Source organism: Chanodichthys erythropterus, chromosome 16, assembly GCF_024489055.1.
Source record: "Chanodichthys erythropterus isolate Z2021 chromosome 16, ASM2448905v1, whole genome shotgun sequence".
Taxonomy (NCBI): domain Eukaryota; kingdom Metazoa; phylum Chordata; class Actinopteri; order Cypriniformes; family Xenocyprididae; genus Chanodichthys; species Chanodichthys erythropterus.
In genome coordinates, this window is record NC_090236.1 from 43,814,485 (window position 1) to 43,837,028 (window position 22,544).

The 22,544-nt window shown below is 34.9% G+C and overlaps 3 long non-coding RNA genes across 8 annotated transcripts; all 3 read right to left on the reverse strand.

The window, feature by feature from the left end:
• Positions 1-7,766: 7,766 nt before the first annotated feature.
• LOC137003608 (uncharacterized) lies at positions 7,767-11,013 on the reverse strand. Of its 2 annotated transcripts, XR_010892005.1 has the most exons (6): positions 9,329-11,013; positions 9,074-9,238; positions 8,885-8,945; positions 8,709-8,787; positions 8,448-8,498; positions 7,767-8,321 (listed from the first exon to the last, which is right to left on the reverse strand). It is a non-coding gene; the product is annotated as an uncharacterized lncRNA (long non-coding RNA). The 2 variants fall into 2 exon arrangements; XR_010892004.1 differs by having other exon boundaries at positions 9,074-11,013.
• Positions 11,014-11,033: 20 nt separating this feature from the next.
• LOC137003610 (uncharacterized) lies at positions 11,034-13,296 on the reverse strand. The gene is made up of 4 exons (XR_010892006.1): positions 12,258-13,296; positions 11,804-11,876; positions 11,518-11,669; positions 11,034-11,188 (listed from the first exon to the last, which is right to left on the reverse strand). It is a non-coding gene; the product is annotated as an uncharacterized lncRNA (long non-coding RNA).
• Positions 13,297-16,044: 2,748 nt separating this feature from the next.
• LOC137003050 (uncharacterized) lies at positions 16,045-21,804 on the reverse strand. 5 transcript variants are annotated; one of them, XR_010891934.1, is made up of 8 exons: positions 21,768-21,804; positions 21,321-21,393; positions 21,035-21,186; positions 17,130-17,183; positions 16,689-17,039; positions 16,513-16,591; positions 16,250-16,302; positions 16,045-16,118 (listed from the first exon to the last, which is right to left on the reverse strand). It is a non-coding gene; the product is annotated as an uncharacterized lncRNA (long non-coding RNA). The 5 variants fall into 5 exon arrangements; XR_010891935.1 differs by having other exon boundaries at positions 16,689-16,746; positions 16,875-17,183; XR_010891933.1 differs by having other exon boundaries at positions 16,689-17,183.
• Between the last annotated feature and the right edge of the window lie 740 nt (positions 21,805-22,544).

Sequence of the window (22,544 nt, forward strand, 5' to 3'; positions counted from 1 at the left end):
TTGAGGTAATGTGCTTTAATACTGCTTTACTAGAACTTTTACAGTCCTTGAGCTTCCCAAAAGATAAAAAAAATCTAGAAGATGACACTCATAAAGAGTAAAAGATATGTATAAAGAGCAATATAGAGATTTTTAGCATTTCTTTAAATAATACTTTGGCCCACCCAAAAATACATGTACAGTTTTTGTTCAAGAAAATAAACATGTGGACTTTCTCAGGAAGAATTTGAGATCTCTCATTACCGTGTCCTCAGCTGTGTAGAACACTCTTTCCAACAGTGTTGAGGAGGAAGATGATAGAGAGCTGTGAGAGAAGAGGAAGTGCGTCTTTCTCAGGCTCTTCTGAGGCAAGGATCACTTTGGATTTTTGCAAACTGGAAGCTAAAAACAATGTTATTGTAGTAGTTGTTGTAGTCAGGTTTATTATTTGTTAGAAAGGAATGAGGAAAGTGTGTCTAACTTACATGTTCCTCCTCCTCTTCATCTCGGTCACCACTGCCATCATCATCCTCCTCCTCTGGCAGCTGAAAGAGAAGATTACATTGATAGAAGCTGCATTTTTACTTTTGAAAGCAGTCTCTTCCACTTACCAAGGCTGCATTTGTTGAAAAATATAGTAAAATAATAATATTTTAAAGTAGTTTTACTTTAATATTCTAAACAATTTTACTATTAGCTATTTCCTTACAGATTTTAAACACTGACTGAATGCAACTGGCTCTGACTAGGTGAGTTTGGGCAAGATCCGTTAAATTACCGAATTACATTTATAATCGTGTCACTGTCAGACTTACTCTCTTTTCACCTTTCCCTTAAATCTAGGGTCTATCATAGCAGCATCCTCAAAAAATACATCTTCATGTACACGAAAGCACAAAAAAAATAATTTAAATATTACCTAAATGTTTTTTGTATTCTTCAAAGTATTTTGAAATCATTAAAATATTATCATGTATATATTGTAAGTTATAACATTGTTTTTATCATGACATGAGTTCATGTCGTTCCAAACCTGTTAAGACTTTCATTCATCTTCAAGACACAAAAAAGATAATTTAATGAAATCTGAGAGCTTTGTTCCTTTTATTGACAGTCTACACAACTGCCACTTTGATGTTTAAAATAAAATAATTTCATACAGATCGTAAATCTAATCTAATAGAGAGGTTTAGTCCAAATTTTCTGAATAAACTTGATCACCTTATATAATAAACAAATTCAACACACTAGTGCATTTACAAACAAGTTGAGCTTCCATTTTCCATTGTTTGCTAATTAATGTTTATATGTGAAAAAAGTCTAAACTCAAACTGTATATTGCATTAAGCGAACAAGTCTCTTCAAAAAATTTGGAATAAACTTCTCCATTCATATGGATCACTTTTACAATCACTTTATGAACTTTTTGAAGTGTCAAAGTGTTAGTTGCATGGTCTGTAAATTGAGGGATGGAAAGCTCTCAGATTTCATTAAAATATCTTCACTTATGTTTCGAAGATGAACAACAGTCTTGGCAGGCGTACACTGTGAAAGTTCTAACACAGTTTGTGAGCCTTTGCATACAAGTTAGTTAACCCAATAATCATATCAAAGCAGTTGGTACATTGCACGACTGCACTACACAGATTTTTTAAAAACAAGACTTAACATTTATCTATTATGGGTCCTAATTAGGAGACAATGAATACATTAAGCTTTGTGCCATGCTGTTTATATTTAAGCAGTAAAAATGCTAATTTCAACGGCCAAAACAAGGAGCTTGTGAATAAGATGATGAGTGGAAGGAGATTTTGGATTGTATTTGATAGTATCGAACAGATTTAAAAAAAGTTTTAAACATGCTCTTTCAATCCGAATGAAATGTCAATTGGACCCGGCCAATTCATTCCAATTAACATGTGACTTCTTGTTCCATCTGTGCTACTAGTCTGATTATTAGAACCCATGTAAACACAGCTAATGTTGCTGCTATAGTTTTAGATTAAAAATATATATATATATATATAGGGTTGCCAAGCAGCCTATGTGATGTGATTGTGTATCATTTGTAAAGGATAAGTAAAGGATGACAGAATTTTCATTTTTGGGTGAACTTTAAGTCACATGCAACAATGTCATTCAGAATAAATTTGCCAAATCAAATTTTTTAAAATTTCATTCTGAATGTAAGGGGTGGTTTAAACCTTTTCTAATCTGTTCGATAGGACATGTAAACACTTGATTAAAACAGAAATTTGAAAGTGTAAAGCATGTGGAATGATGTAGAAATGATGCAATGACGTACGAAATCAACCATTGCTGTTGAATGAATGGAGTGTAATAAATGACTGTTTTCATAAAATTTTTAAATGCTTGTTTTTAGTTTTGAGCATTTTTACTGCTTGATAAATATAAGCTGCACGGCACATACTGTAGCTTCATGTTCTCTGCGTCTCCTAATCAGGACCTGGAATGATAAAGATAAAGTCTGCTTTTTGAAACATAAAAGAAGCAATGACAGGATGATGGTTAACATGCACCAACAGCAGGAAAGTCTGTAATTTTGGACAGACAGTGCATTTTAAGATATCAAATCTGATCTCTAAATAAATGTACACATCAACTATGTTCAGATTCATCAATCAGTGATTTCATTTTGACTGAAATAAAAAGTGTAAATGTATCAAATAGTAAAATTGCTGACCCCTTGAATTCAGAATTATTAACATCTTGTCTCTGTGAGTAATTGAATTGTGAAATTCAACCCTGTGAATTACCTGTTTGTCCTTCTGAGCCCTTTAAGGAGAAGGCTGCTTTTATGGCTGGATGCTGATTGACACACCTTTTGACCATGTTCTCACATCCAGGACAACAAAATGATCAAGCAGACCTGAAAGACATGACCCATGATTGAAATCAATTTAAATACATTTAGTCTTACCTGTGATATTGGAAAAAATGAGGCATAGTTTTTCACCCAGTATACGCTGCTTCTCCTGGAACATCGTCCTCATGATGGATGATCTCTAGATCCTGGACCCGTGCAGTCCACCTGGAGATTATCTGAATGATATGTGGTTGTATATAAAGGGTAATTAAAGACTGAACGTTACATACATATCAATAGCAGTCAGAAACTAATTTAATACCCACCCCTGCTTTTAATCATCAATTATTGTCATGGCATCATGGCTGTCTCTCCTCAGCTGCTGAAAATAAAAAGTAACATTATGTTAGATAGGAATGAATAGACTAATCACACATAACGTTAAACCAGTAAGTGGCGACAAACGAGAATATTTCGTTATGAACAACTCTAAATCATTGACTTACCAGGATTATTGAAAGTCATTACAAATAATTTTAGTAAACGAATCGTTAAGTAATTAACCGTGTCTGATTAACGTTAACCGTTTTATACACAATGGTTCACGTGAGCTTCAGGAGACCAGGCAGGGTCTAAAATTAACAAACACTCTACTACAGTTGCCATTTAACGAATATAAGTGATTATTCTGCTGTTTATAGCATTAAACAGTTAACATTACATTTAAAATAACTAAAAGAAAAATGTAAAACTGTCTCAGATTTGAACGTTACCGCCTCACGGGAGACAACGCTCGTGCGCACATAACCAAACGGAATTTATTTATTAAATACATTTAGAAAACCAAAAACACTGCACTAACATTACTCGTCACAAGTGATATTTAGTGTCATATGGGCAAAAACGATGAATAAAAGAAGATTTGCAGGGCTTACCTTTTACTCTGTGTCCGTCTGCTGGAGGTCGACCGTTGATGCGCATGCGCAGTACTCAGATTCTCCTAAAGTCCGTTTGACCTGCTTGTTTAAAAGTTCGAATTTGTCTCGCGCATGCCCCATCCAATAAATACCCGTAATTCACAAACACAACATATATATAATATATAAACAAGTCTTTTGGCACTCTAGCAGTTCATAAACAAAACGGCATATCTTGCGGAAGAACACTGTAGCCGGAGCTACTTCTCTGTTATCTCTATGACGAGTCACGCAGGTATTTGTGCTACTCCGCAGCGGTTTCTACACGGTCTAAAATAGTCCAAATATACACACTTATTCTAGGTGTACCATAATAATTCAGGGTAAGACAAAAACACGGTTTGGAAAATAGATTCATGTTGTACATTCCCATTGTACATTTTTTTGTACATTTTGAACACAAAAAGTTACACGTCTGGAATGTTATCAGGAGACCAATGGATCGCGTCGCTACAACATTCTCCGTGGGATTAACCAGCGACGTCTTTTGAGGACGTGCCCACGACGTTTCTGGAACGTTAGCCAAGATTCTAAAAAATGGAACATTACCACGACGTCCTCATAACGTTGTCATAAAGTAATGTCACACTGACCAAATGACGACTAACACTGACGACGTCGTCACAATGTACTGTGTTTGCTGGGTTGCAACTTATAACCAATGGTCATGCTTCAGTTCAAATCTGAGGATGATATCTAAAAAAATTATGCATTTATGAAGCCTATATTGTTAGACCATGTCAGGGGAGACTTTGGAGATTAAGATAAGGCTTATCAAATATTTTATTGCCCTGTTAACACCTACACCCAAATACCCATTTACGGTCACAAAACAAACAAACAAAACATATTCTTGGAATCTTATGTGAATTCTTTAAAAATATATATATTGTATGGAATAGAAAGCTCCTGCAGCAGGTCCATCAGAGTACAAGTTACATGACACATTTTAATTTATTAATATTACACTTTTACTTAAAGCTCACCATCGAGTATTTACATCATATTCCGGTAATGAATTCTGAACAACAATAATCTGGAGCCGTCCATGTGAAAGGGGTACAAAGAAAGATATGATAAAAAAAAGGAAAATTACAGTAGTTTACTTTACTATTTACAGTACTATAGTGGCTAAATTGTGATTTTTTTACAGTAATGCTTTGACTACTGTGATTTCAACTGTAATTCTTGGACTACTGTGATTTTTACAGTCTTACTGTAAACTTTACAATATTCTACTGTAAAAATCTTATACAGTAATGTTACTGTGAAATTGACAGTAAATAACTGTAGATTTCACAGCCATTTTTTACAGTGCACTCCTTTCCTGACACACTTCTTCTTTGTAAAGTGGCTGTCCCCCACAATGCCACAGCCATCTCTTTTACAAAGAGAGAATCCTTTGTGGTGTATGTAATTTTCCTCCACACTTCTTCTCTAATCCAAATATTGTCTCCTATGTGGATCTTCAAAACAGAAAATGAATGAGTATTTACTTTAGGCACATCTTACATTAAAGGCAACTTAAAAGACAAGATATTTAGTACATTTTTGATATGAATAAAACCTCTCAAGGGTCATTCCGTGTCAAAACAATTACATTTTAGCAACTTCCCCACCTAAATTTTTGGATTTAGTTGATATATATATATATATATATATATATATATATATATATATATATATATATATATATATATTCGTGCAGGTGGGGCAGTGTTCAGGAAGGAAGGGTCCAGGTAAGGGGCGGAGTCCGGTGGCCGCACACGCTGCCCTGTTCGGTCCAGGGCGCATTTGCTAAGCAAAGATTGCTATTCCTAGCAATCAATAGGCTTGTTTGAGATGCGCCTAGCCTCGCCTTAAGTTCAGCCGAGAGTAGGCGGCTGCAGTGAGGGGAGGAGTGAAAAAAGTGCAGGCAAGATGGACAATTCTCCGTTCTCGGAGTGCATCAGACACCTGCGAGATCAAAGGCGGATATCGCGGGATTCACACTCGTGCGCTGTGTTGCTGATAAACTGGATGTAATTTACGTTCTGTTGCTTTTAAATTAAAATAAACATAATGAAAAATACACCCAAAGTACTTGATATTTATTTCCATTCGAAGGATGTGTGTATCAATCATTTTTATTTTAATTACAGACATGTTTTTATATATTTTTATAAATATGATAACAATCACATAACCCAGAGAGATTGCACTCTCAGAGACTTTTGGAATATTCACACATAATTTATACGCATAAAATCATGGTATTAGTGTTTCAAAATCAAACATTTTAAAAGAGATCAATACATCACGGTTGTTTAAACCAATAAGCTTTAAGCTGTATCGTCATCAAGTCGTTTCCCATCGTGCTTTTGGTCAGCGCAGTCTGTGGAGAGGAACTGCGCTCGACTGCAGAATCCGACACGTCCGCCTCGCCCTCGCGAGAGGTTTTTGACACACGTCAGCATGACATCAGAGCAAGGCGGACCACCCTCGGACACATTTCTAACCGGCATGCATCTCGCGGTGGTCACCGTTGATCGATTCTGCGCAGAATTTGCTCATCTCAAACAAGCCTTTTGTTGCATTACTGTCACAGACACACCAGGCTCTGCACCCAGCCAATCACGTCACACTCCCTCAGAGTACTGATCATGCACCTGACACTCATCACCAGTCCAATCAGCAGCACTACAAAACGCACTCACAGTCACTCCGTCTCTGTCCAGTCTCGTTGACGCATACTTAACTGAATGCTTACTCTGCGGACTCCTTACTTGTTTCCTGTTTGTCTCCTCAATCCTCGATGTTCTCCATTCATCAGTGAGTGTCTGTGTGCAGTCCATGTTCTTGTTTTCCTGGTCATCGTCTTGATATGTCCTCTGTTTGGCTCCACGTCCTCATCTTACCTGGTGTGAAGATCAAGTAAAGTATTCCTGCCTTGATATATGTTCTGTTTGGAAACTTAATTTCACATACTCACCTGTTACTGCGCTGGTTGTCTCAATAAATATCCTAACTTTTACCTGTGTCTCCGACCTCCTGTGTACCCATAACAATTACATGGTGACAGTTCACAGTTGCACTGTTCAAGTTTTTATCCAAGATTAAGATTTTGGGTCTTAATCTTTTCTTTCAGTATCTTAATTTTAAGGTATATGTATACTGTATGTGTGTGTGTGTGTGTGTGTGTGTGTATATATATATATATATATATATAGCTGAGGACCTGTAGTTGACATGGAATGACCCTCAAACATTCTTCAAAATATCATCTTTTAATTACCACAGAAACTTATACAAGTTTTAAAATAACACATAGGTAAGTAAATGATGACATAATTTTCATTTCTGGGTTAAATATTCCTTTATGGGTAGCACAAATTAGCTGGAATGTAAAAAGGATATGGTTGATCTTTGTTGACCAGGGATGGGGGAAGTTTTTGTTCACCCATAGAATTACCACCCTTCACACCAGTAGCAAGGGTCGTAATATAAATAGCATTATTCCTAAGGACCAGAGAAAGAAGATATTATTCCCGTTGATAGCTGTAAATGTTGTGCTTTTCCTTGACTGAAGTACTTTGCCTACCACAAGACCTGCATTGGTTTTTTGAAAGATTTTAATATTAAAAACAAGGTGATAAATGTTCCAGATTATCACATGCTTCTTAACTGCACTCTAAGAAGAAAAGGTTCAAAAATGAACCTTTTGAGGTTCCTGGCGATTGCAACTGTGGGGGAACCTTAAAGGTTCATTTTTGAACCTTTTTAAAAAGGTTCTAATTGGAACCTTCACTTAAAGGTGCATTAAAGCCCATTAAGGTTCCATTTTGAACCTTTTCCTTTTAGATAGCAATAACATATATTAATAATAATTATTAAAATATAATATAAAATATACATTAACTATATGTCTTATATAACTTGTATAACTATATCTTAATCCCATTTCAAAACATTGAATACAGAACACAATGATTGTCTATAAAATGTTTAATACATAAATATAAAATGTGAGCACAGGCACCAATGGACAGAGAAAAAAGGAAAATTGTTTTATCATTCAAATAAATAAATAAATAAACAATCAAATAAATAAATTCATTCATTAATCTATACATTTCCATCAACCTTTAACAGAATGTAGCTGAATATCTATCATTTTTATATTATTTTTAATAATTTAATTTTTAATTTATATATAATTTTTAAGATAATGTTTAAACAGGACATTTTTATTTTTCAAATAATGTTAAGAGTGTTTCTCGGCTTTGAAGCATATTCAAGGTTGAAGATTAAGTACATTGTCATTAGAATAACATGGTCATATGACCTGGTCATATCGTCTACTTCACAGACTTTCTCCCCTTGCATCATTATTTCTAAAACAGACCGCATCCAAGTGTAACCCGTGTGGCTCGCTTATGCCCAGCGTGATGTGCGGCCAGCGACACCGGGTATTAAAACTTGGTCTGCGTTGTGTTACGTTGTGTTGAATGAAGAGACAGACACGGGACAGCAAGCAGTCGATTCACTGGATCTTTTTACTGAGTAAAAGAGAAAAATAAGCAGCCTCAGATTGAGTGGCCCTTATATGACTCTCTTCCATCGAATCACATTTCAAAAGGGCGGAAGAAAACATGAACATAAGGAAAATAATATAGAAAACATACCTGTTTAACAGAGACAAATAAGCAGCCTCAGATCCAGTGGCCCTTATAACACTATAAAACAAATATGGTGCGCCTCCATTACCATGTGCTTGTTTCACATAAAAGACAGAAATATACCTCAAAGAATGTAAAATATCAAAAATAATCCCAAGGATAGATAAAACAGTACTTTACACATAAGTTTGGGTTGAAATAAAGATATAAAAGATATAATTAACATTAGGATTAAATAAAATTAACAGGATGACAAAAGAAACCTACCTCTTCCATCGAATCACATTTCAAAAGGGAAGAGGAGGAGACAGGACAGGAAATTAGGTCATACTGTGACCTCGCATCACTTAAAGGAGAAGCGCACCTTTAGATCAGGTATCATAAAACGTATATGAACAATTTTGTGTGAATTATAACAATATTTACTAGTATACTTTGTATACCTGTTACACAAGGCACATCCATTTACAGTATATACAGCACAGGGTTGGGTGTACGTGGTTCCTAAACAAGAAGAGAATAATGTTATATTCAATATAACATGTATGTATTCAATATAAACGTATTAAATGATACATAATTTCCATTATTATTTGCTTTTAAGTCACAATTTGAAACACAATTTTACTCACAACTGAGGTGACATTAAGGGCTGGATATCATGATAATATTTCCTTTGTGGAGTGATGTTTCATATAGTCTGTCCTCTCACTCTTTGTCCGTGTCATTTAGTCCTCTAAAAGGATTTGGTGATCATCAAGCATTTGGTTTTCATTTTATCCAAGTGGATCCCAACGCTGTAATCATCTTCTCCTGAATAAATCTACCCACAAAAATATGTCTGCTATTCTTAAAAAACTTAAGTTGATTCTGTCTGGGACACTTACCCCAACTGCCCTTGACCTCTTTTGATACACATCTTGGTCAGACAGATTGTCCATCTAAAAAAACAAAAGAAATATATTATTACGCAAGTGTGTAATTTTAGAGAATGGTGGAGAGTAAAAACAGTTCTCTATATTTCCAGGTCTCCAACAAGCGAACAATTAAACAAGGTGTGTTCAGCCATTGTTACAAAATACCAGTGCCCGGTTGCATAAAGAGAGTATTTTTGGTGTTCCAGAAAAACAAAAATAAGGACTTAAATAGTGATGATGAGTGTGTCGAATCAGCGGTTCGGAGCGCCAAAGTCACATGATTTCAGCAGTTTGGTGGTTTGACGCGCAATCCGAATCATGATTCGACACGCTGATTCATAACGTTCTGAAGCTTAAAGGGGGGTATAATGCTATATTCTGACTTATTTACACTGTTAAAGGGTTGGATTCTCATGCTAAACATGGCCAAAGTTTCAAAATACGAGTTGGACGAATGACGGAGTACTGTATTTCTGTGCCAAAAATACTACACCAGCTTCCTGCAGCAGTATTTTGAATTCGGCCATCACTAAATAAGTTGTTATTTAGTTTTTTTGGCACACCAAAAATATTCTCATGGCTTTATAATATTAATATTGAACCACTGTACTCACATGAACTGATTTAAATGTGTTTTTAGTACATTAATGGATCTTGAGAGAGGAAATGTCATTGCTGGCTATGAAGGCCTCACTGAGCCATCGGATTTCAACTAAAATATCTTAATTTGCATTTCGAAGATTAATGAAGGTGTTACAGGTGTAGAACGGCATGAGGGTGAGTAATAAATGACATTATTTTCATTTTTGGGTGAACTAATCCTTTAAGGTGCTTTATGCAACCGGGCACAGATAAGAGACAAGACTGGAAGAGTGTATGTAAGAACATGTCAAAGAGCCCTTCAGTTTATATATATTAGCCATGTAAGTGAAAAGGTGTTATTTCATTTGGCATACTTACATCTACAATACTTGCCAAATTTTTAGTGTCACAAGTCCTTGGACCCTTGGTAAAATACCCCATTTCCTTACTTTGCTAAACCTGCTACGAATTTAATTTAGTCTTTCAATACCAGTCAAATGTGATCTTTCTTGAATTAGTTTTTAAGCATCTCATGCCATGTGTCGCTTACCTGGTTCCTTACCTGTTCGTCTCATAATTGAGATCCCTCACTTTCATCATCCTTTGTCTTCAGTCCAGACCAATCCGCTCACCATCATCTACAAATACAAAGAGACTGTTATCATCCAGCTAAGTTCATTCAACCTGTCATCATTCAATCTACTAACCTGTTTATTCTCCCCATCTCTGCCACCTGCAATAATAAACCTTTGTGAACTGTATTACCTCTGTTGTCTCCTTCTGTCCGTGACACCATGACTCCTTTAAAAATAATATTATGTAAAATACTATAAAAGGTTTTATGAAACTGCAGGGCTCTTTGACACGTTCTTACATACACTCTTCCAGTCTTGTCACTTGTCACCAGGGCTAAACTAACCTTGTTGTATTGTTTGCTTGCTTTACCTGAAATTAAAGAAAGGCAATTTTAACCTCCATCTTTCTTTAAAATTATGCACTTACCTGTACTTCACTGTTGGAATTATGTGCACATCTGATCAAACAGATTATTTTTTAACTCCATTTGCTTTGTGATAAAAAAAGTAATAAATACATTTTTTAAAGAAAAAAATCTCCACTCTCCTTAAGTTTTTTTTGTATTGCTAGTGGGGTAGCTGATAAATTTCTGGTCACCCTGTTTGAGCAATACGTTGTGTTGAGATTGATCCATGTGAAATACCAAATCAAGTCCTACAAAAAAACAAAAAACTGCAGAGAGGTGCATGTTATAATGGTACTACTAACAGCTCAGTAATTTGTAATGATAGCAATATAGTTTAGCTAAAAGTATGTGGAAACCTAACCATCACACCTATACAAGTTGATGGGCATCCCATTCCAAAACGGGAATGCAATATAAGTTTAAAGCAATGTAAGTTGTTTTGGATAACAGTGTCAACTAAATACATACATGTGAGAAAATGCTAGTCACTGAATTCTTCAGTACAACCTATTAAGTATTTAAAAAATGTAAATAATAATTAATAGAGGTGTCCACATACTTTTTAAAACTTTAAGAGTAGATGTAATAAACTTACACATGAATGGTGTTTGTGGTCTTGGTAGGCATCTCAGTCTTTAGGTTTTCTTCTAATCTTATGAATTTAACTTGATCCTTCAATTTAGGGAATATTTTAGGTATCATAGTTTTCAGTTAGGTTCATTCAAGTGTCCGCATCAATTCCATTGTCTGTTAAAACAACAGGATTCAATAGGAGAATGTCATATCTTCTTAATTGTGAAAATGTCTGTTTTGCTGCAATGGGGAAGTTAAACAGAGTGTGCATTTTTGTGAGATAAACCTTGAAATGTAGGGATGATCACCTGGAAACTGTTGCCATCAACCAGTCAGCCACATGGATTTTCCAGTGAATCAGCTCTGAGCTCATTCTTGCCTCTATATGCAGAGAAATATTGCAATTTAGAAAACAATGCGTTATAAAATATGAATAAAAATAAACTTTTCATTTTTACTAAATTCTCTCTCTCTCTCTCTCTCTCGAGCGCGCGAGCAAACACACGCGCACACACAGTAAGGATAAAAAACGGGAAATATCTTGAAATAGTACATGTGGGAAAGGTGTAGTAAGTGGTACACCCGGAATTATTTCTCCAGGCCGTTAAATTGACAATATTGTGGCCGAATTAACACGACGTGTCTGCTTAGGCCCGTCGTCATTTATTCATTATCACACACCTTAAAGTTTATGACATTAAATAGGTGTTTCATAGCTTTTCAAAAAGTTAATAGTTTATTTGAGACGTTATGTTGTCTTACCTCAGATTTTTGTGTCGTTCCGCTCAGTCCCACTCGGGCCCGCTGCTGCCGCTTCAACATTTGTAACGGTTTTTTCCACGTGACCACTGACATCATTGCGCGAGAGAGACTTGTGGAGATTCAGTGCATTGCGTTGCGTACCAAAGCCCAGATGAAAACATTTAAAGCATTTTGAAGGATTTGCTTATTCATGCTTAAAAACGAAACAATATTAATAATCTCGTTTACTTTTAGTGAAAATAATGTACTTTTGAATTGCTAGTTATTTGTCAGTATTCTTATTTTGTAAAAACATTTAGGCACAAGCAATCTCAGCACAATGATTAACAACAGCTGTAGTAAAAGCAATAGTAGTAGTAGTAGTAGTAGTAGTAATGATAATAATAAACTAAATAAAGAAAAAAATAATCTTCCTGATGAAACCTTACACAATACAATTATGAAATGTTTTCTAAAACATGAGCTAATAACAAAGTAGATAAAGTTGGAACAGAAGGAGAGATGAAACACGTAAAATAAATTGCCTGTGCATCACACTTTACTCATGATTTTTGCTCTAAAACTGCATAGTGTCCTTTTCAATTGGGGAATATTTTTTCGGTTGTCTAAGCGAAAGATATTGAACACAGTCTATTTTTAGGGCTAAGAATTTCACGTCACCTCTCCATTTAACATTGAACAGCTTCTTGTCCATTTATGAATGTAAAACTGAATTTTTATTCTTGGTCTTCTTAGTTTATGCTTTAAAAATGGACAAAAAACATGGTGTCTTTCAATGTTATGATGCAATTTATAGAAATGTGCGGGGAGGTCGGGGGGTACAGATGAAACACTGTATCGACTGTACACTCCAATCATATTAGAAAAGGTTCATAAACGAACCTTAACTATACACAGGTTCTAATATGAACCCTGTTACCACAACAAAGGTTCTAAAAAGAACTTCCAAATAACCAGTTTACCTGTAAGTTCAACTTTGAACCTTTTTGATAGTTAGAAGTTCATATTTGCACTGTAAAGTTCTTTATTGAACTCCAAAGGTTCGACCTCTTCTAAGAGTGTGGATTATTTTATATTTACATTTAGTCATTTAGCAGACTCTTTTATCAAAAGGGACTTACAAATTTAAGACAATAGAAGTGATCAAAACCAACAAAAAAGCAATAATATGCAAGTTTTAAAAATTTTTTTAAAATATTTACTATATATTTTATATATATATATATATATATAAAATGGTAATATACTTATTAACGTTATATAATGTAATATAATATAATAGTATTATAATTGTCACAGATCCCTTGTCTCCCGGACTCCATATCCCATGATCCTCCTGTTCTCCACACCTGCACTCACTTCCCTCGTCATCTCCCCATCATCACGGATCACCTGCACCTGGACTCTTATCTGCACTCCCTTTATAATACTCACTCCCTGCACTCCTTGTCCGTTCTATGTTGTGATAAAGTGTATGTTTGGTGTTTCCTGCCTTGTTGAATTAAAGAAGTGTGTATCATTGTGGAAATCCGTATCTGCCTCATCTCTATACCAGTACACGTAACAATAATAAGTATATTATTACCATTATTGGGAGCAAAGTGAACTTTTTGATGTGACAAAACAAATGAGGTAAAAAGGCTTGACAATTGTTCTAATGTACCTTGCCATCCTTTATTTCATAAAGGCTCAGAGTTGATTCAGAAGTGTTTTTATTCAGAGGTGAGTTGTTGCCCTCTGAACTATTGGGCAGCTCATCTGGTCCTCCGTAAGGTGTGCTCTGAAAAGGTGCAGAAGGTCTGTTAAGAAGAGATGGACCTGCAACCAACCAAACAATGGTAGGGACAAATATATTAATGCATTAAAATAAAAGGGTGAAGTCATATTCTATTTGAGTGTAATATCACTTCATTACTTGAAAATGCAGTATGCATCTCTCTCTCTCTCTCTCTCTCTCTCTCTCTCTCTCTCTATATATATATATATATATATATATATATATATATATATTATATATATATATTTTCATACCAATTACTATGTATTATCTATTTATATATCTCTCTATGTATAACTTTTTTTACTTACAATAATACATTTTGTTATGCTTCAGTCATATTCTAAAATGTCTTAAAGTTCCACAGTCTAGATGCTCCATAATGACAAAACAAAAACCAGAGTTTAGATAATCAAAATAGCCAAGACAACACAAGTGTAGGGACAACTCTGTGAATGTCCATAGATGTCCCAGTCAGAGCCTGGATTTGAACCCAATATAACATCACTGGAGAGAACTTAATGGCCATCCATCAAGATTTGGAACAATACCTGTTTTTGAGAAGGCTCTTTGTAGCACTTCATTTAGGTTCTGCTGCAGTGTAATGTTAAGGCTTTTGTATGTAGCCAGCTCTGCAACCAGATCCCCTTTCTCCTTTTCTAATTCAGCTAATCTTTGGTGTTGTAGAGAACAAGAAACAGAAAAAAGTTTTTCTTATCAGATTTTCTTCCTAAGATTCTGAAATTTTCATTATTAAGAATTTCTTATTATAGGCTATGTTTGTAAACAAATGGAAATTGTTAATTATTCATAAAATCTTACTTATGTTTGAATTCTTCCAGCTCTTCCTGAAAGTCTTGCTTTTGTTTCTTTATGTGTCTGTATTTTCTTTGCAAATCCTCATATGTTTTTTGAGGTACAACTCCTCCATCATCTTCGTCCTCACTGTCAGAAAAGTAATCTCTCTTCTTGGGGGGGGGGGGGGGGGGGGGGGGGGGTCTGTTTCAAAAAGTGGGGCTTCTCTCTTCCTTGCCTTTCTTTCTTCAAGAATTTTCAGAAGGGTTTTTCTTTTTTCAGATGCTTCAACAGTCTTTAGTGTTTTCTGCAAAGCATGATTATTGATAAAAATGTAATACATATGTTGTACAAAACTGTAATAAATCATCAGCTTTCAATAAATGTTACATTGTCAAATATTTAAAGGTACACTCTAAGAAGAAAAGGTTCAAAAATGAACCTTTTGAGGTTCCTGGCGATTGCAACTGTGGGGGAACCTTAAAGGTTCATTTTTGAACCTTTTTAAAAAGGTTCTAATTGGAACCTTCACTTAAAGGTGCATTAAAGCCCCATTAAGGTTCCATTTTGAACCTTTTCCTTTTAGATAGCAATAACATATATTAATAATAATTATTAAAATATAATATAAATTATACATTAACTATATGTCTTATATATAACTTGTATAACTATATCTTAATCCCATTTCAAAACACTGAATACAGAACACAATGATTGTCTATAAAATGTTTAATACATAAATATAAAATGTGAGCACAGGCACCAATGGACAGAGAAAAAAGGAATATTGTTTTTTATAATTCAAATAAATAAATAAATAAACAATCAAATAAATAAATTAATTCATTCATTAATCTATACATTTCCATCAACTTTTAACAGAATGTAGCTGAATATCTATCATTTTTATATTATTAAATTTTTCATTTATATATAATTTTTAAGATAATGTTTAAACAGGACATTAAACAGGACATTTTTATTTTTCAAATAATGTTAGAGTGTTTCTCGGCTTTGAAGCATATTCAAGGTTGAAGATGAAGTACATTGTCATTAGAATAACATGGTCATATGACCTGGTCATATCGTCTACTTCACAGACCTTCTCCCCTTGCATCATTATTTCTAAAACAGACTGCATTCAAGTGTAACCCGTGCGGCTCGCCATGCCCAGCGTGATGTGCGGCCAGCGACACCGGGTATTAAAACTTGGTCTGCGTTGTTACGTTGTGTGGATGCAGAAACAGACACGGGACAGCAAGCAGTCGATTCACTGGATCTTTTTACTGTATAATAGAGACAAATAAGCAGCCTCAGATTGAGTGGCCCTTATAACACTCTCTTCCATCGAATCACATTTCAAAAGGGCGGAAGAAAACATGAACATAAGGAAAATAATAATATTCAGAAAACATACCTGTTTAACAGAGACAAATAAGCAGCCTCAGATCGAGTGGCCCTTATAACACTCTATAAAACAAATATGGTGCGCCTCCATTACCATGTGCTGGTCTCACATAAAGACAGAAATATATCTCAAAGAATGTAAAATATCAAAAATAATCCCAATGATAGATAAAACAGTACTTTACATATACATATTGGGTTGAAATAAAGATATAAAAGATATAATTAACATTAGGATTAAATAAAATTAACAGGATGACAAAAGAAACCTACCTCTTCCATCGAATCACATTTCAAAAGGGAAGAGGAGGAGACAGGACAGGAAATTAGGTCATACTGTGACCTCGCATCACTTAAAGGAGAAGCGCACCTTTAGATCAGGTATCATAAAACGTATATGAACAATTTTGTGTGAATTATAACAATATTTACTAGTATACTTTGTATACCTGTTACACAAGGCACCATTTACAGTATATACAGCACAGGGTTGGGTGTACGTGGTTCCTAAACAAGAAGAGAATAATGTTATATTCAGTATAACATGTATGTATTCAATATAAACGTATTAAATGATACATAATTTCCATTATTATTTGCTTTTAAGTCACAATTTGAAACACAATTTTACTCACAACTGAGGGGACATTAAGGGCTGGATATAATGATAATATTTCCTTTGTGGAGTGATGTTTCATATAGTCTGTCCTCTCACTCTTTGTCCGTGTCATTTAGTCCTCTAAAAGGATTTGGTGATCTCCAAGCATTTGGTTTTCATTTTATCCAAGTGGATCCCAATGCTGTAATCATCTTCTCCTGAATAAATCTACCCACAAAAATATGTCTGCTATTCTTAAAAAACTTAAGTTGATTCTGTCTGGGACACTTACCCCAACTGCCCTTGACCTCTTTTGATACACATCTTGGTCAGACAGATTGTCCATCTAAAAAAACAAAAGAAATATATTATTAAGCAAGTGTGTAATTTTAGAGAATGGTGGAGAGTAAAAACAGTTCTCTATATTTCCAGGTCTCCAACAAGCGAACAATTCAACAAGGTGTGCTCAGCCATTGTTACAAAATACCAGTGCCCGGTTGCATAAAGCACCTTAAGTGTAATTTTCCCATAAGATCGCCCTTATGTTTCCCTTAAACTTAACGGTTATTTTCTGCAACACCCTTAAGTGTTACTTAAGGGTTTCTTTAGGCGAAACATCATAAACCCTAAGAATATCCCTTAAGTAATCCTTTTAAAAACGATGTGTTGCATAAAGCCCCTTAACTGTCATTTCCCTAAGTATAACATAAGGTTTGGAAAACTTCACCTTTTTCCCCAAGTGTTACAAGGAGTGAGCAGGTTCAATCCAAGTATTCTAACAAGACACGATCGACTGCTTTATATGATGAACAAATTGTAATTTAGGTGTTTATTCACATAAACATTGATGGAATTACATACGTATTTATATCTCTTATGGTCAACGGATGCGGAAATGTGTGCATCACGTGCAAGAACAAATCTCATTGGTTCTTGTGTTTGCGCGCACATTCAAGCTTCCAAAACAGCCTTATTCAGTCTTTCAATGAATGGACATAAATGATGAGAGAATATTAAAAATATCTTTATTTGTTATCCAAAGATGAATGAATGTCTTATGGGTTTGCAATGACATGAGTGTGAGTGAATGACGGCAGAAATCCCAATTTTAGTATTAACAAATAACGTGTCCATGGCAACAGCAGAATTTTATAATGGCAAAACCTGGATTGCTGTCGTGAAACACTTAACGGTTTCTTTTACCTAAGAAAACAGGTATTATACAACACCCTTAAGTCATTCCCTTAGTTAAGGAGAAATCACACCTTACAGTATTAGTTCACTTTCCATTTAAATTTTCCTGATAATTTACTCTCCTCCATGTCATCCAAGATGTTCATGTATTTCTTTCTTCAGTTGAAAAGACATGAAGGTTTTTGATGAAAACATTCCAGGATTATTCTCCTTATAGTGGACTTCACTGGACCCCAAATGGTTGAAGGTCAAAATTACAGTTTCAGTGCAGCTTCAAAGAGCTTTAAATGATACCAGATGAGGAATAAGGGTCTTATCTAGCGAAACGATCGGTCATTTTCTAATTTGTTTTTAAAATGTATATGCTTTTATATAAACAAATGATCTCCTTCAAGTGGTTCTGCCACTTCCGTATTCTTCAAACAGCATACCCTATACGTCCTTCGCCTTCCCTATTCAACTTATGGAACGAATGCAGCACCAGTTCCGTTTTTTCCGTAAGTAGAATAGGGAAGGCGTAGGACATACAGCATAAGCTTTTTGAAGAATACGGAAGTGCGGTTTTGCCGGAACCACTTGAAGGAGATCATTTGTTTATAAAAGCATATACATTTGATTTTTTAGAAAATGACCAATCTTTTTGCTAGATAAGACCCTTATTCCTCATCTGGTATCATTTAAAGCTCTTTGAAGCTGCACTGAAACTAATTAATTTTGACCCACAACCGTTTGGGGTCCACCTAAGTCCACTATAAGGAGAAAAATCCTGGAATGTTTTCATCAAAAACCTTAATTTCTTTTCGACTGAAAGAAAGACATGAACATCTTGGATGACATGGGGGTGAGTAAATTATCAGGAAAATTTTATTTGAAAGTGGACTAATTTAAGATATTTTGTTGAAATCCGATGGCTCAGTGAGGCCTGCATAGCCAGCAATGACACTTCCTCTCTCAAGATCCATTAATGTACTAAAAACATATTTAAATCAGTTCATGTGAGTACAGTGGTTCAATATTAATATTATAAAGCCACGAGAATATTTCTGGTGTGCCAGAAAAACAAAATAAGGACTTAAATAGTGATGATGAGTGTGTCGAATCAGCAGTTCGGAGCGCCAAAGTCACATGATTTCAGCAGTTTGGTGGTTTGACGCGCAATCCGAATCATGATTCGACACGCTGATTCATAACGCTCTGAAGCTTAAAGGGGGGTATAATGCTATATTCTGACTTATTTACACTGTTAAAGGGTTGGATTCTCATGCTAAACATGGCCAAAGTTTCAAAACACGAGTTGGACGAATGACGGAGTACTGTATTTCTGTGCCAAAAATACTACACCAGCTTCCTGCAGCAGTGTTTTGAATTTGGCCATCACTAAATAAGTTGTTATTTAGTTTTTTTTGGCACACCAAAAATATTCTCGTCACTTTATAATATTAATATTGAACCACTGTACTCACATGAACTGATTTAAATGTGTTTTTAGTACATTAATGGATCTTGAGAGAGGAAATGTCATTGCTGGCTATGAAGCCATCGGATTTCAACTAAAATATCTTAATTTGCATTTCGAAGATTAATGAAGGTGTTACAGGTGTAGAACGGCATGAGGGTCAGTAATAAATGAACTAACCCTTTAAGGTGCTTTATGCAACCGGGCACAGTTCTTAAGAGACAAGACTGGAAGAGTGTATGTAAGAACATGTCAAAGAGCCCTTCAGTTTATATATATTAGCTATGTAAGTGAAAAGGTGTTATTTCATTTGGCATACTTACATCTACAATACTTGCCATATTTTTAGTGTCACAAGTCCTTGGACCCTTGGTAAAATAACCCATTTCCTTACTTTGCTAAACCTGCTACGAATTTAATTTAGTCTTTCAATACCAGCCAAATGTGATCTTTCTTGAATTAGTTTTTAAGCATCTCATGCCATGTGTCACTTACCTGGTTCCTTACCTGTTCGTCTCATAATTGAGATCCCTCACCTTCATCATCCTTTGTCTTCAGTCCAGACCAATCCGCTCACCATCATCTACAAATACAAAGAGACTGTTATCATCCAGCTGATTTCATTCAACCTGTCATCATTCAATCTACTAACCTGTTTATTCTCCCCATCTCTGCCACCTGCAATAATAAACCTTTGTGAACTGTATTACGTTGTCTCCTTCTGTCCGTGACACCATGACTCCTTTAAAAATAATATTATTTAAAATACTATAAAAGGCTGGGCTATGTTATAATGCAGGGCTCTTTGACACGTTCTTAAATACACTCTTCCAGTCTTGTCACTTAAGACTGGTTTTTGGTAACCAGGGCTAAACTAACCTTGTTGTATTGTTTGCTTGCTTTACCTGAAATTAAAGAGAGGCAATTTTACCCTCCATCTTTCTTTAAAATTATGCACTTACCTGTACTTCACTGTGGGAATTAACATATATATGTGCACATCTGATCAAACAGATTATTTTTTAACTCCATTTGCTTTGTGATAAAAAAAAAGTAATAAATACATTTTATAAAGAAAAAAAATCTCCACTCTCCTTAAGTTTTTTTGTATTGCTAGTGGGGTAGCTGATAAATTTCTGGTCACCCTGTTTGAGCAATACGTTGTGTTGAGATTGATCCATGTGAAATACCAAATCAAGTCCTACAGAAACAAAAAACTGCAGAGAGGTGCATGTTATAATGGTACTACTAACAGCTCAGTAATTTGTAATGATAGCAATATAGTTTAGCTAAAAGTATGTGGAAACCTAACCATCACACCTATACAAGTTGATGGGCATCCCATTCCAAAACGGGAATGCAATATAAGTTTAAAGCAATGTAAGTTGTTTTGGATAACAGTGTCAACTAAATACATACATGTGAGAAAATGCTAGTCACTGAATTCTTCAGTACAACCTATTAAGTAATTAAAAAATGTTAATAATAATTAATAGAGGTGTCCACATACTTTTTTAAAACTTTAAGAGTAGATGTAATAAACTTACACATGAATGGTGTTTGTGGTCTTGGTAGGCATCTCAGTCTTTAGGTTTTCTTCTAATCTTATGAATTTAACTTGATCCTTCAATTTAGGGAATATTTTAGGTATCATAGTTTTCAGTTAGGTTCATTCAAGTGTCTGCATCAATTCCATTGTCTGTTAAAACAACAGGATTCAATAGTAGAATGTCATATCTGCTTAACTGTGAAAATGTCTGTTTTGCTGCAATAGGGAAGTTAAACAGAGTGTGCATTTTTGTGAGATAAACCTTGAAATGTAGGGATGATCACCTGGAAACTGTTGCCATCAACCAGTCAGCCACATGGATTTTCCAGTGAATCAGCTCTGAGCTCATTCTTGCCTCTATATGCAGAGAAATATTGCAATTTAGAAAACAATGCGTTATAAAATATGAATAAAAATAAACTTTTCATTTTTTACTAAATTCTCTCTCTCTCTCTCTGTGTGTGTGCGCAAACACACGCGCACACACAGTAAGGATAAAAAACGGCAAAATATCTTGAAATAGTACATGTGGAAAAGGTGTAGTAAGTGGTACACCCGGAATTATTTCTCCAGGCCGTTAAATTGACAATATTGTGGCCGCATTAACACGATGCTTAGGCCCGTCGTCATTTATTCATTATCACACACCTTAAAGTTATTATGACATTAAATAGGTGTTTCATAGCTTTTCAAAAAGTTAATAGTTTATTTGAGACGTTATGTTGTCTTACCTCAGATTTTTGTGTCGTTCCGCTCAGTCCCACTCGGTCCCTGCTGCTGCCGCTTCAAAATTTGTAACGGTTTTTTCCACGTGACCACTGACATCATTGCGCGAGAGAGACTTGTGGAGATTCAGTGCATTGCGTTGCGTACCAAAGCCCAGATACAGAAAACATTTAAAGCATTTTCAAGGATTTGCTTATTCATGCTTAAAAACGAAACAATATTAATAATCTCGTTTACTTTGAGTGAAAATAATGTACTTTTGAATTGCTAGTTATTTGTCAGTATTCTTATTTTGTAAAAACATTTAGGCACAAGCAATCTCAGCACATAAATGATTAACAACAGCTGTAGTAAAAGCAATAGTAGTAGTAGTAGTAGTAGTAATGATGATAATAATAATAAACTAAATAAAGAAAAAAATAATCTTCCTGATGAAACCTTACACAATACAATTATGAAATGTTTTCTAAAACATGAGCTAATAACAAAGTAGATAAAGTTGGAACAGAAGGAGAGATGAAACATAAAATAAATTGCCTGTGCATCACACTTTACTCATGATTTTTGCTCTAAAACTGCATAGTGTCCTTTTCAATTGGGGAATATTTATACGGTTGTCTAAGCGGAAGATATTGAACACAGTCTATTTTTAGGGCTAAGAATTTCACGTCACCTCTCCATTTAACATTGAACAGCTTCTTGTCCATTTATGAATGTAAAACTGAATTTTTATTCTTGGTCTTCTTAGTTTATGCTTTAAAAATGGACAAAAAACATGGTGT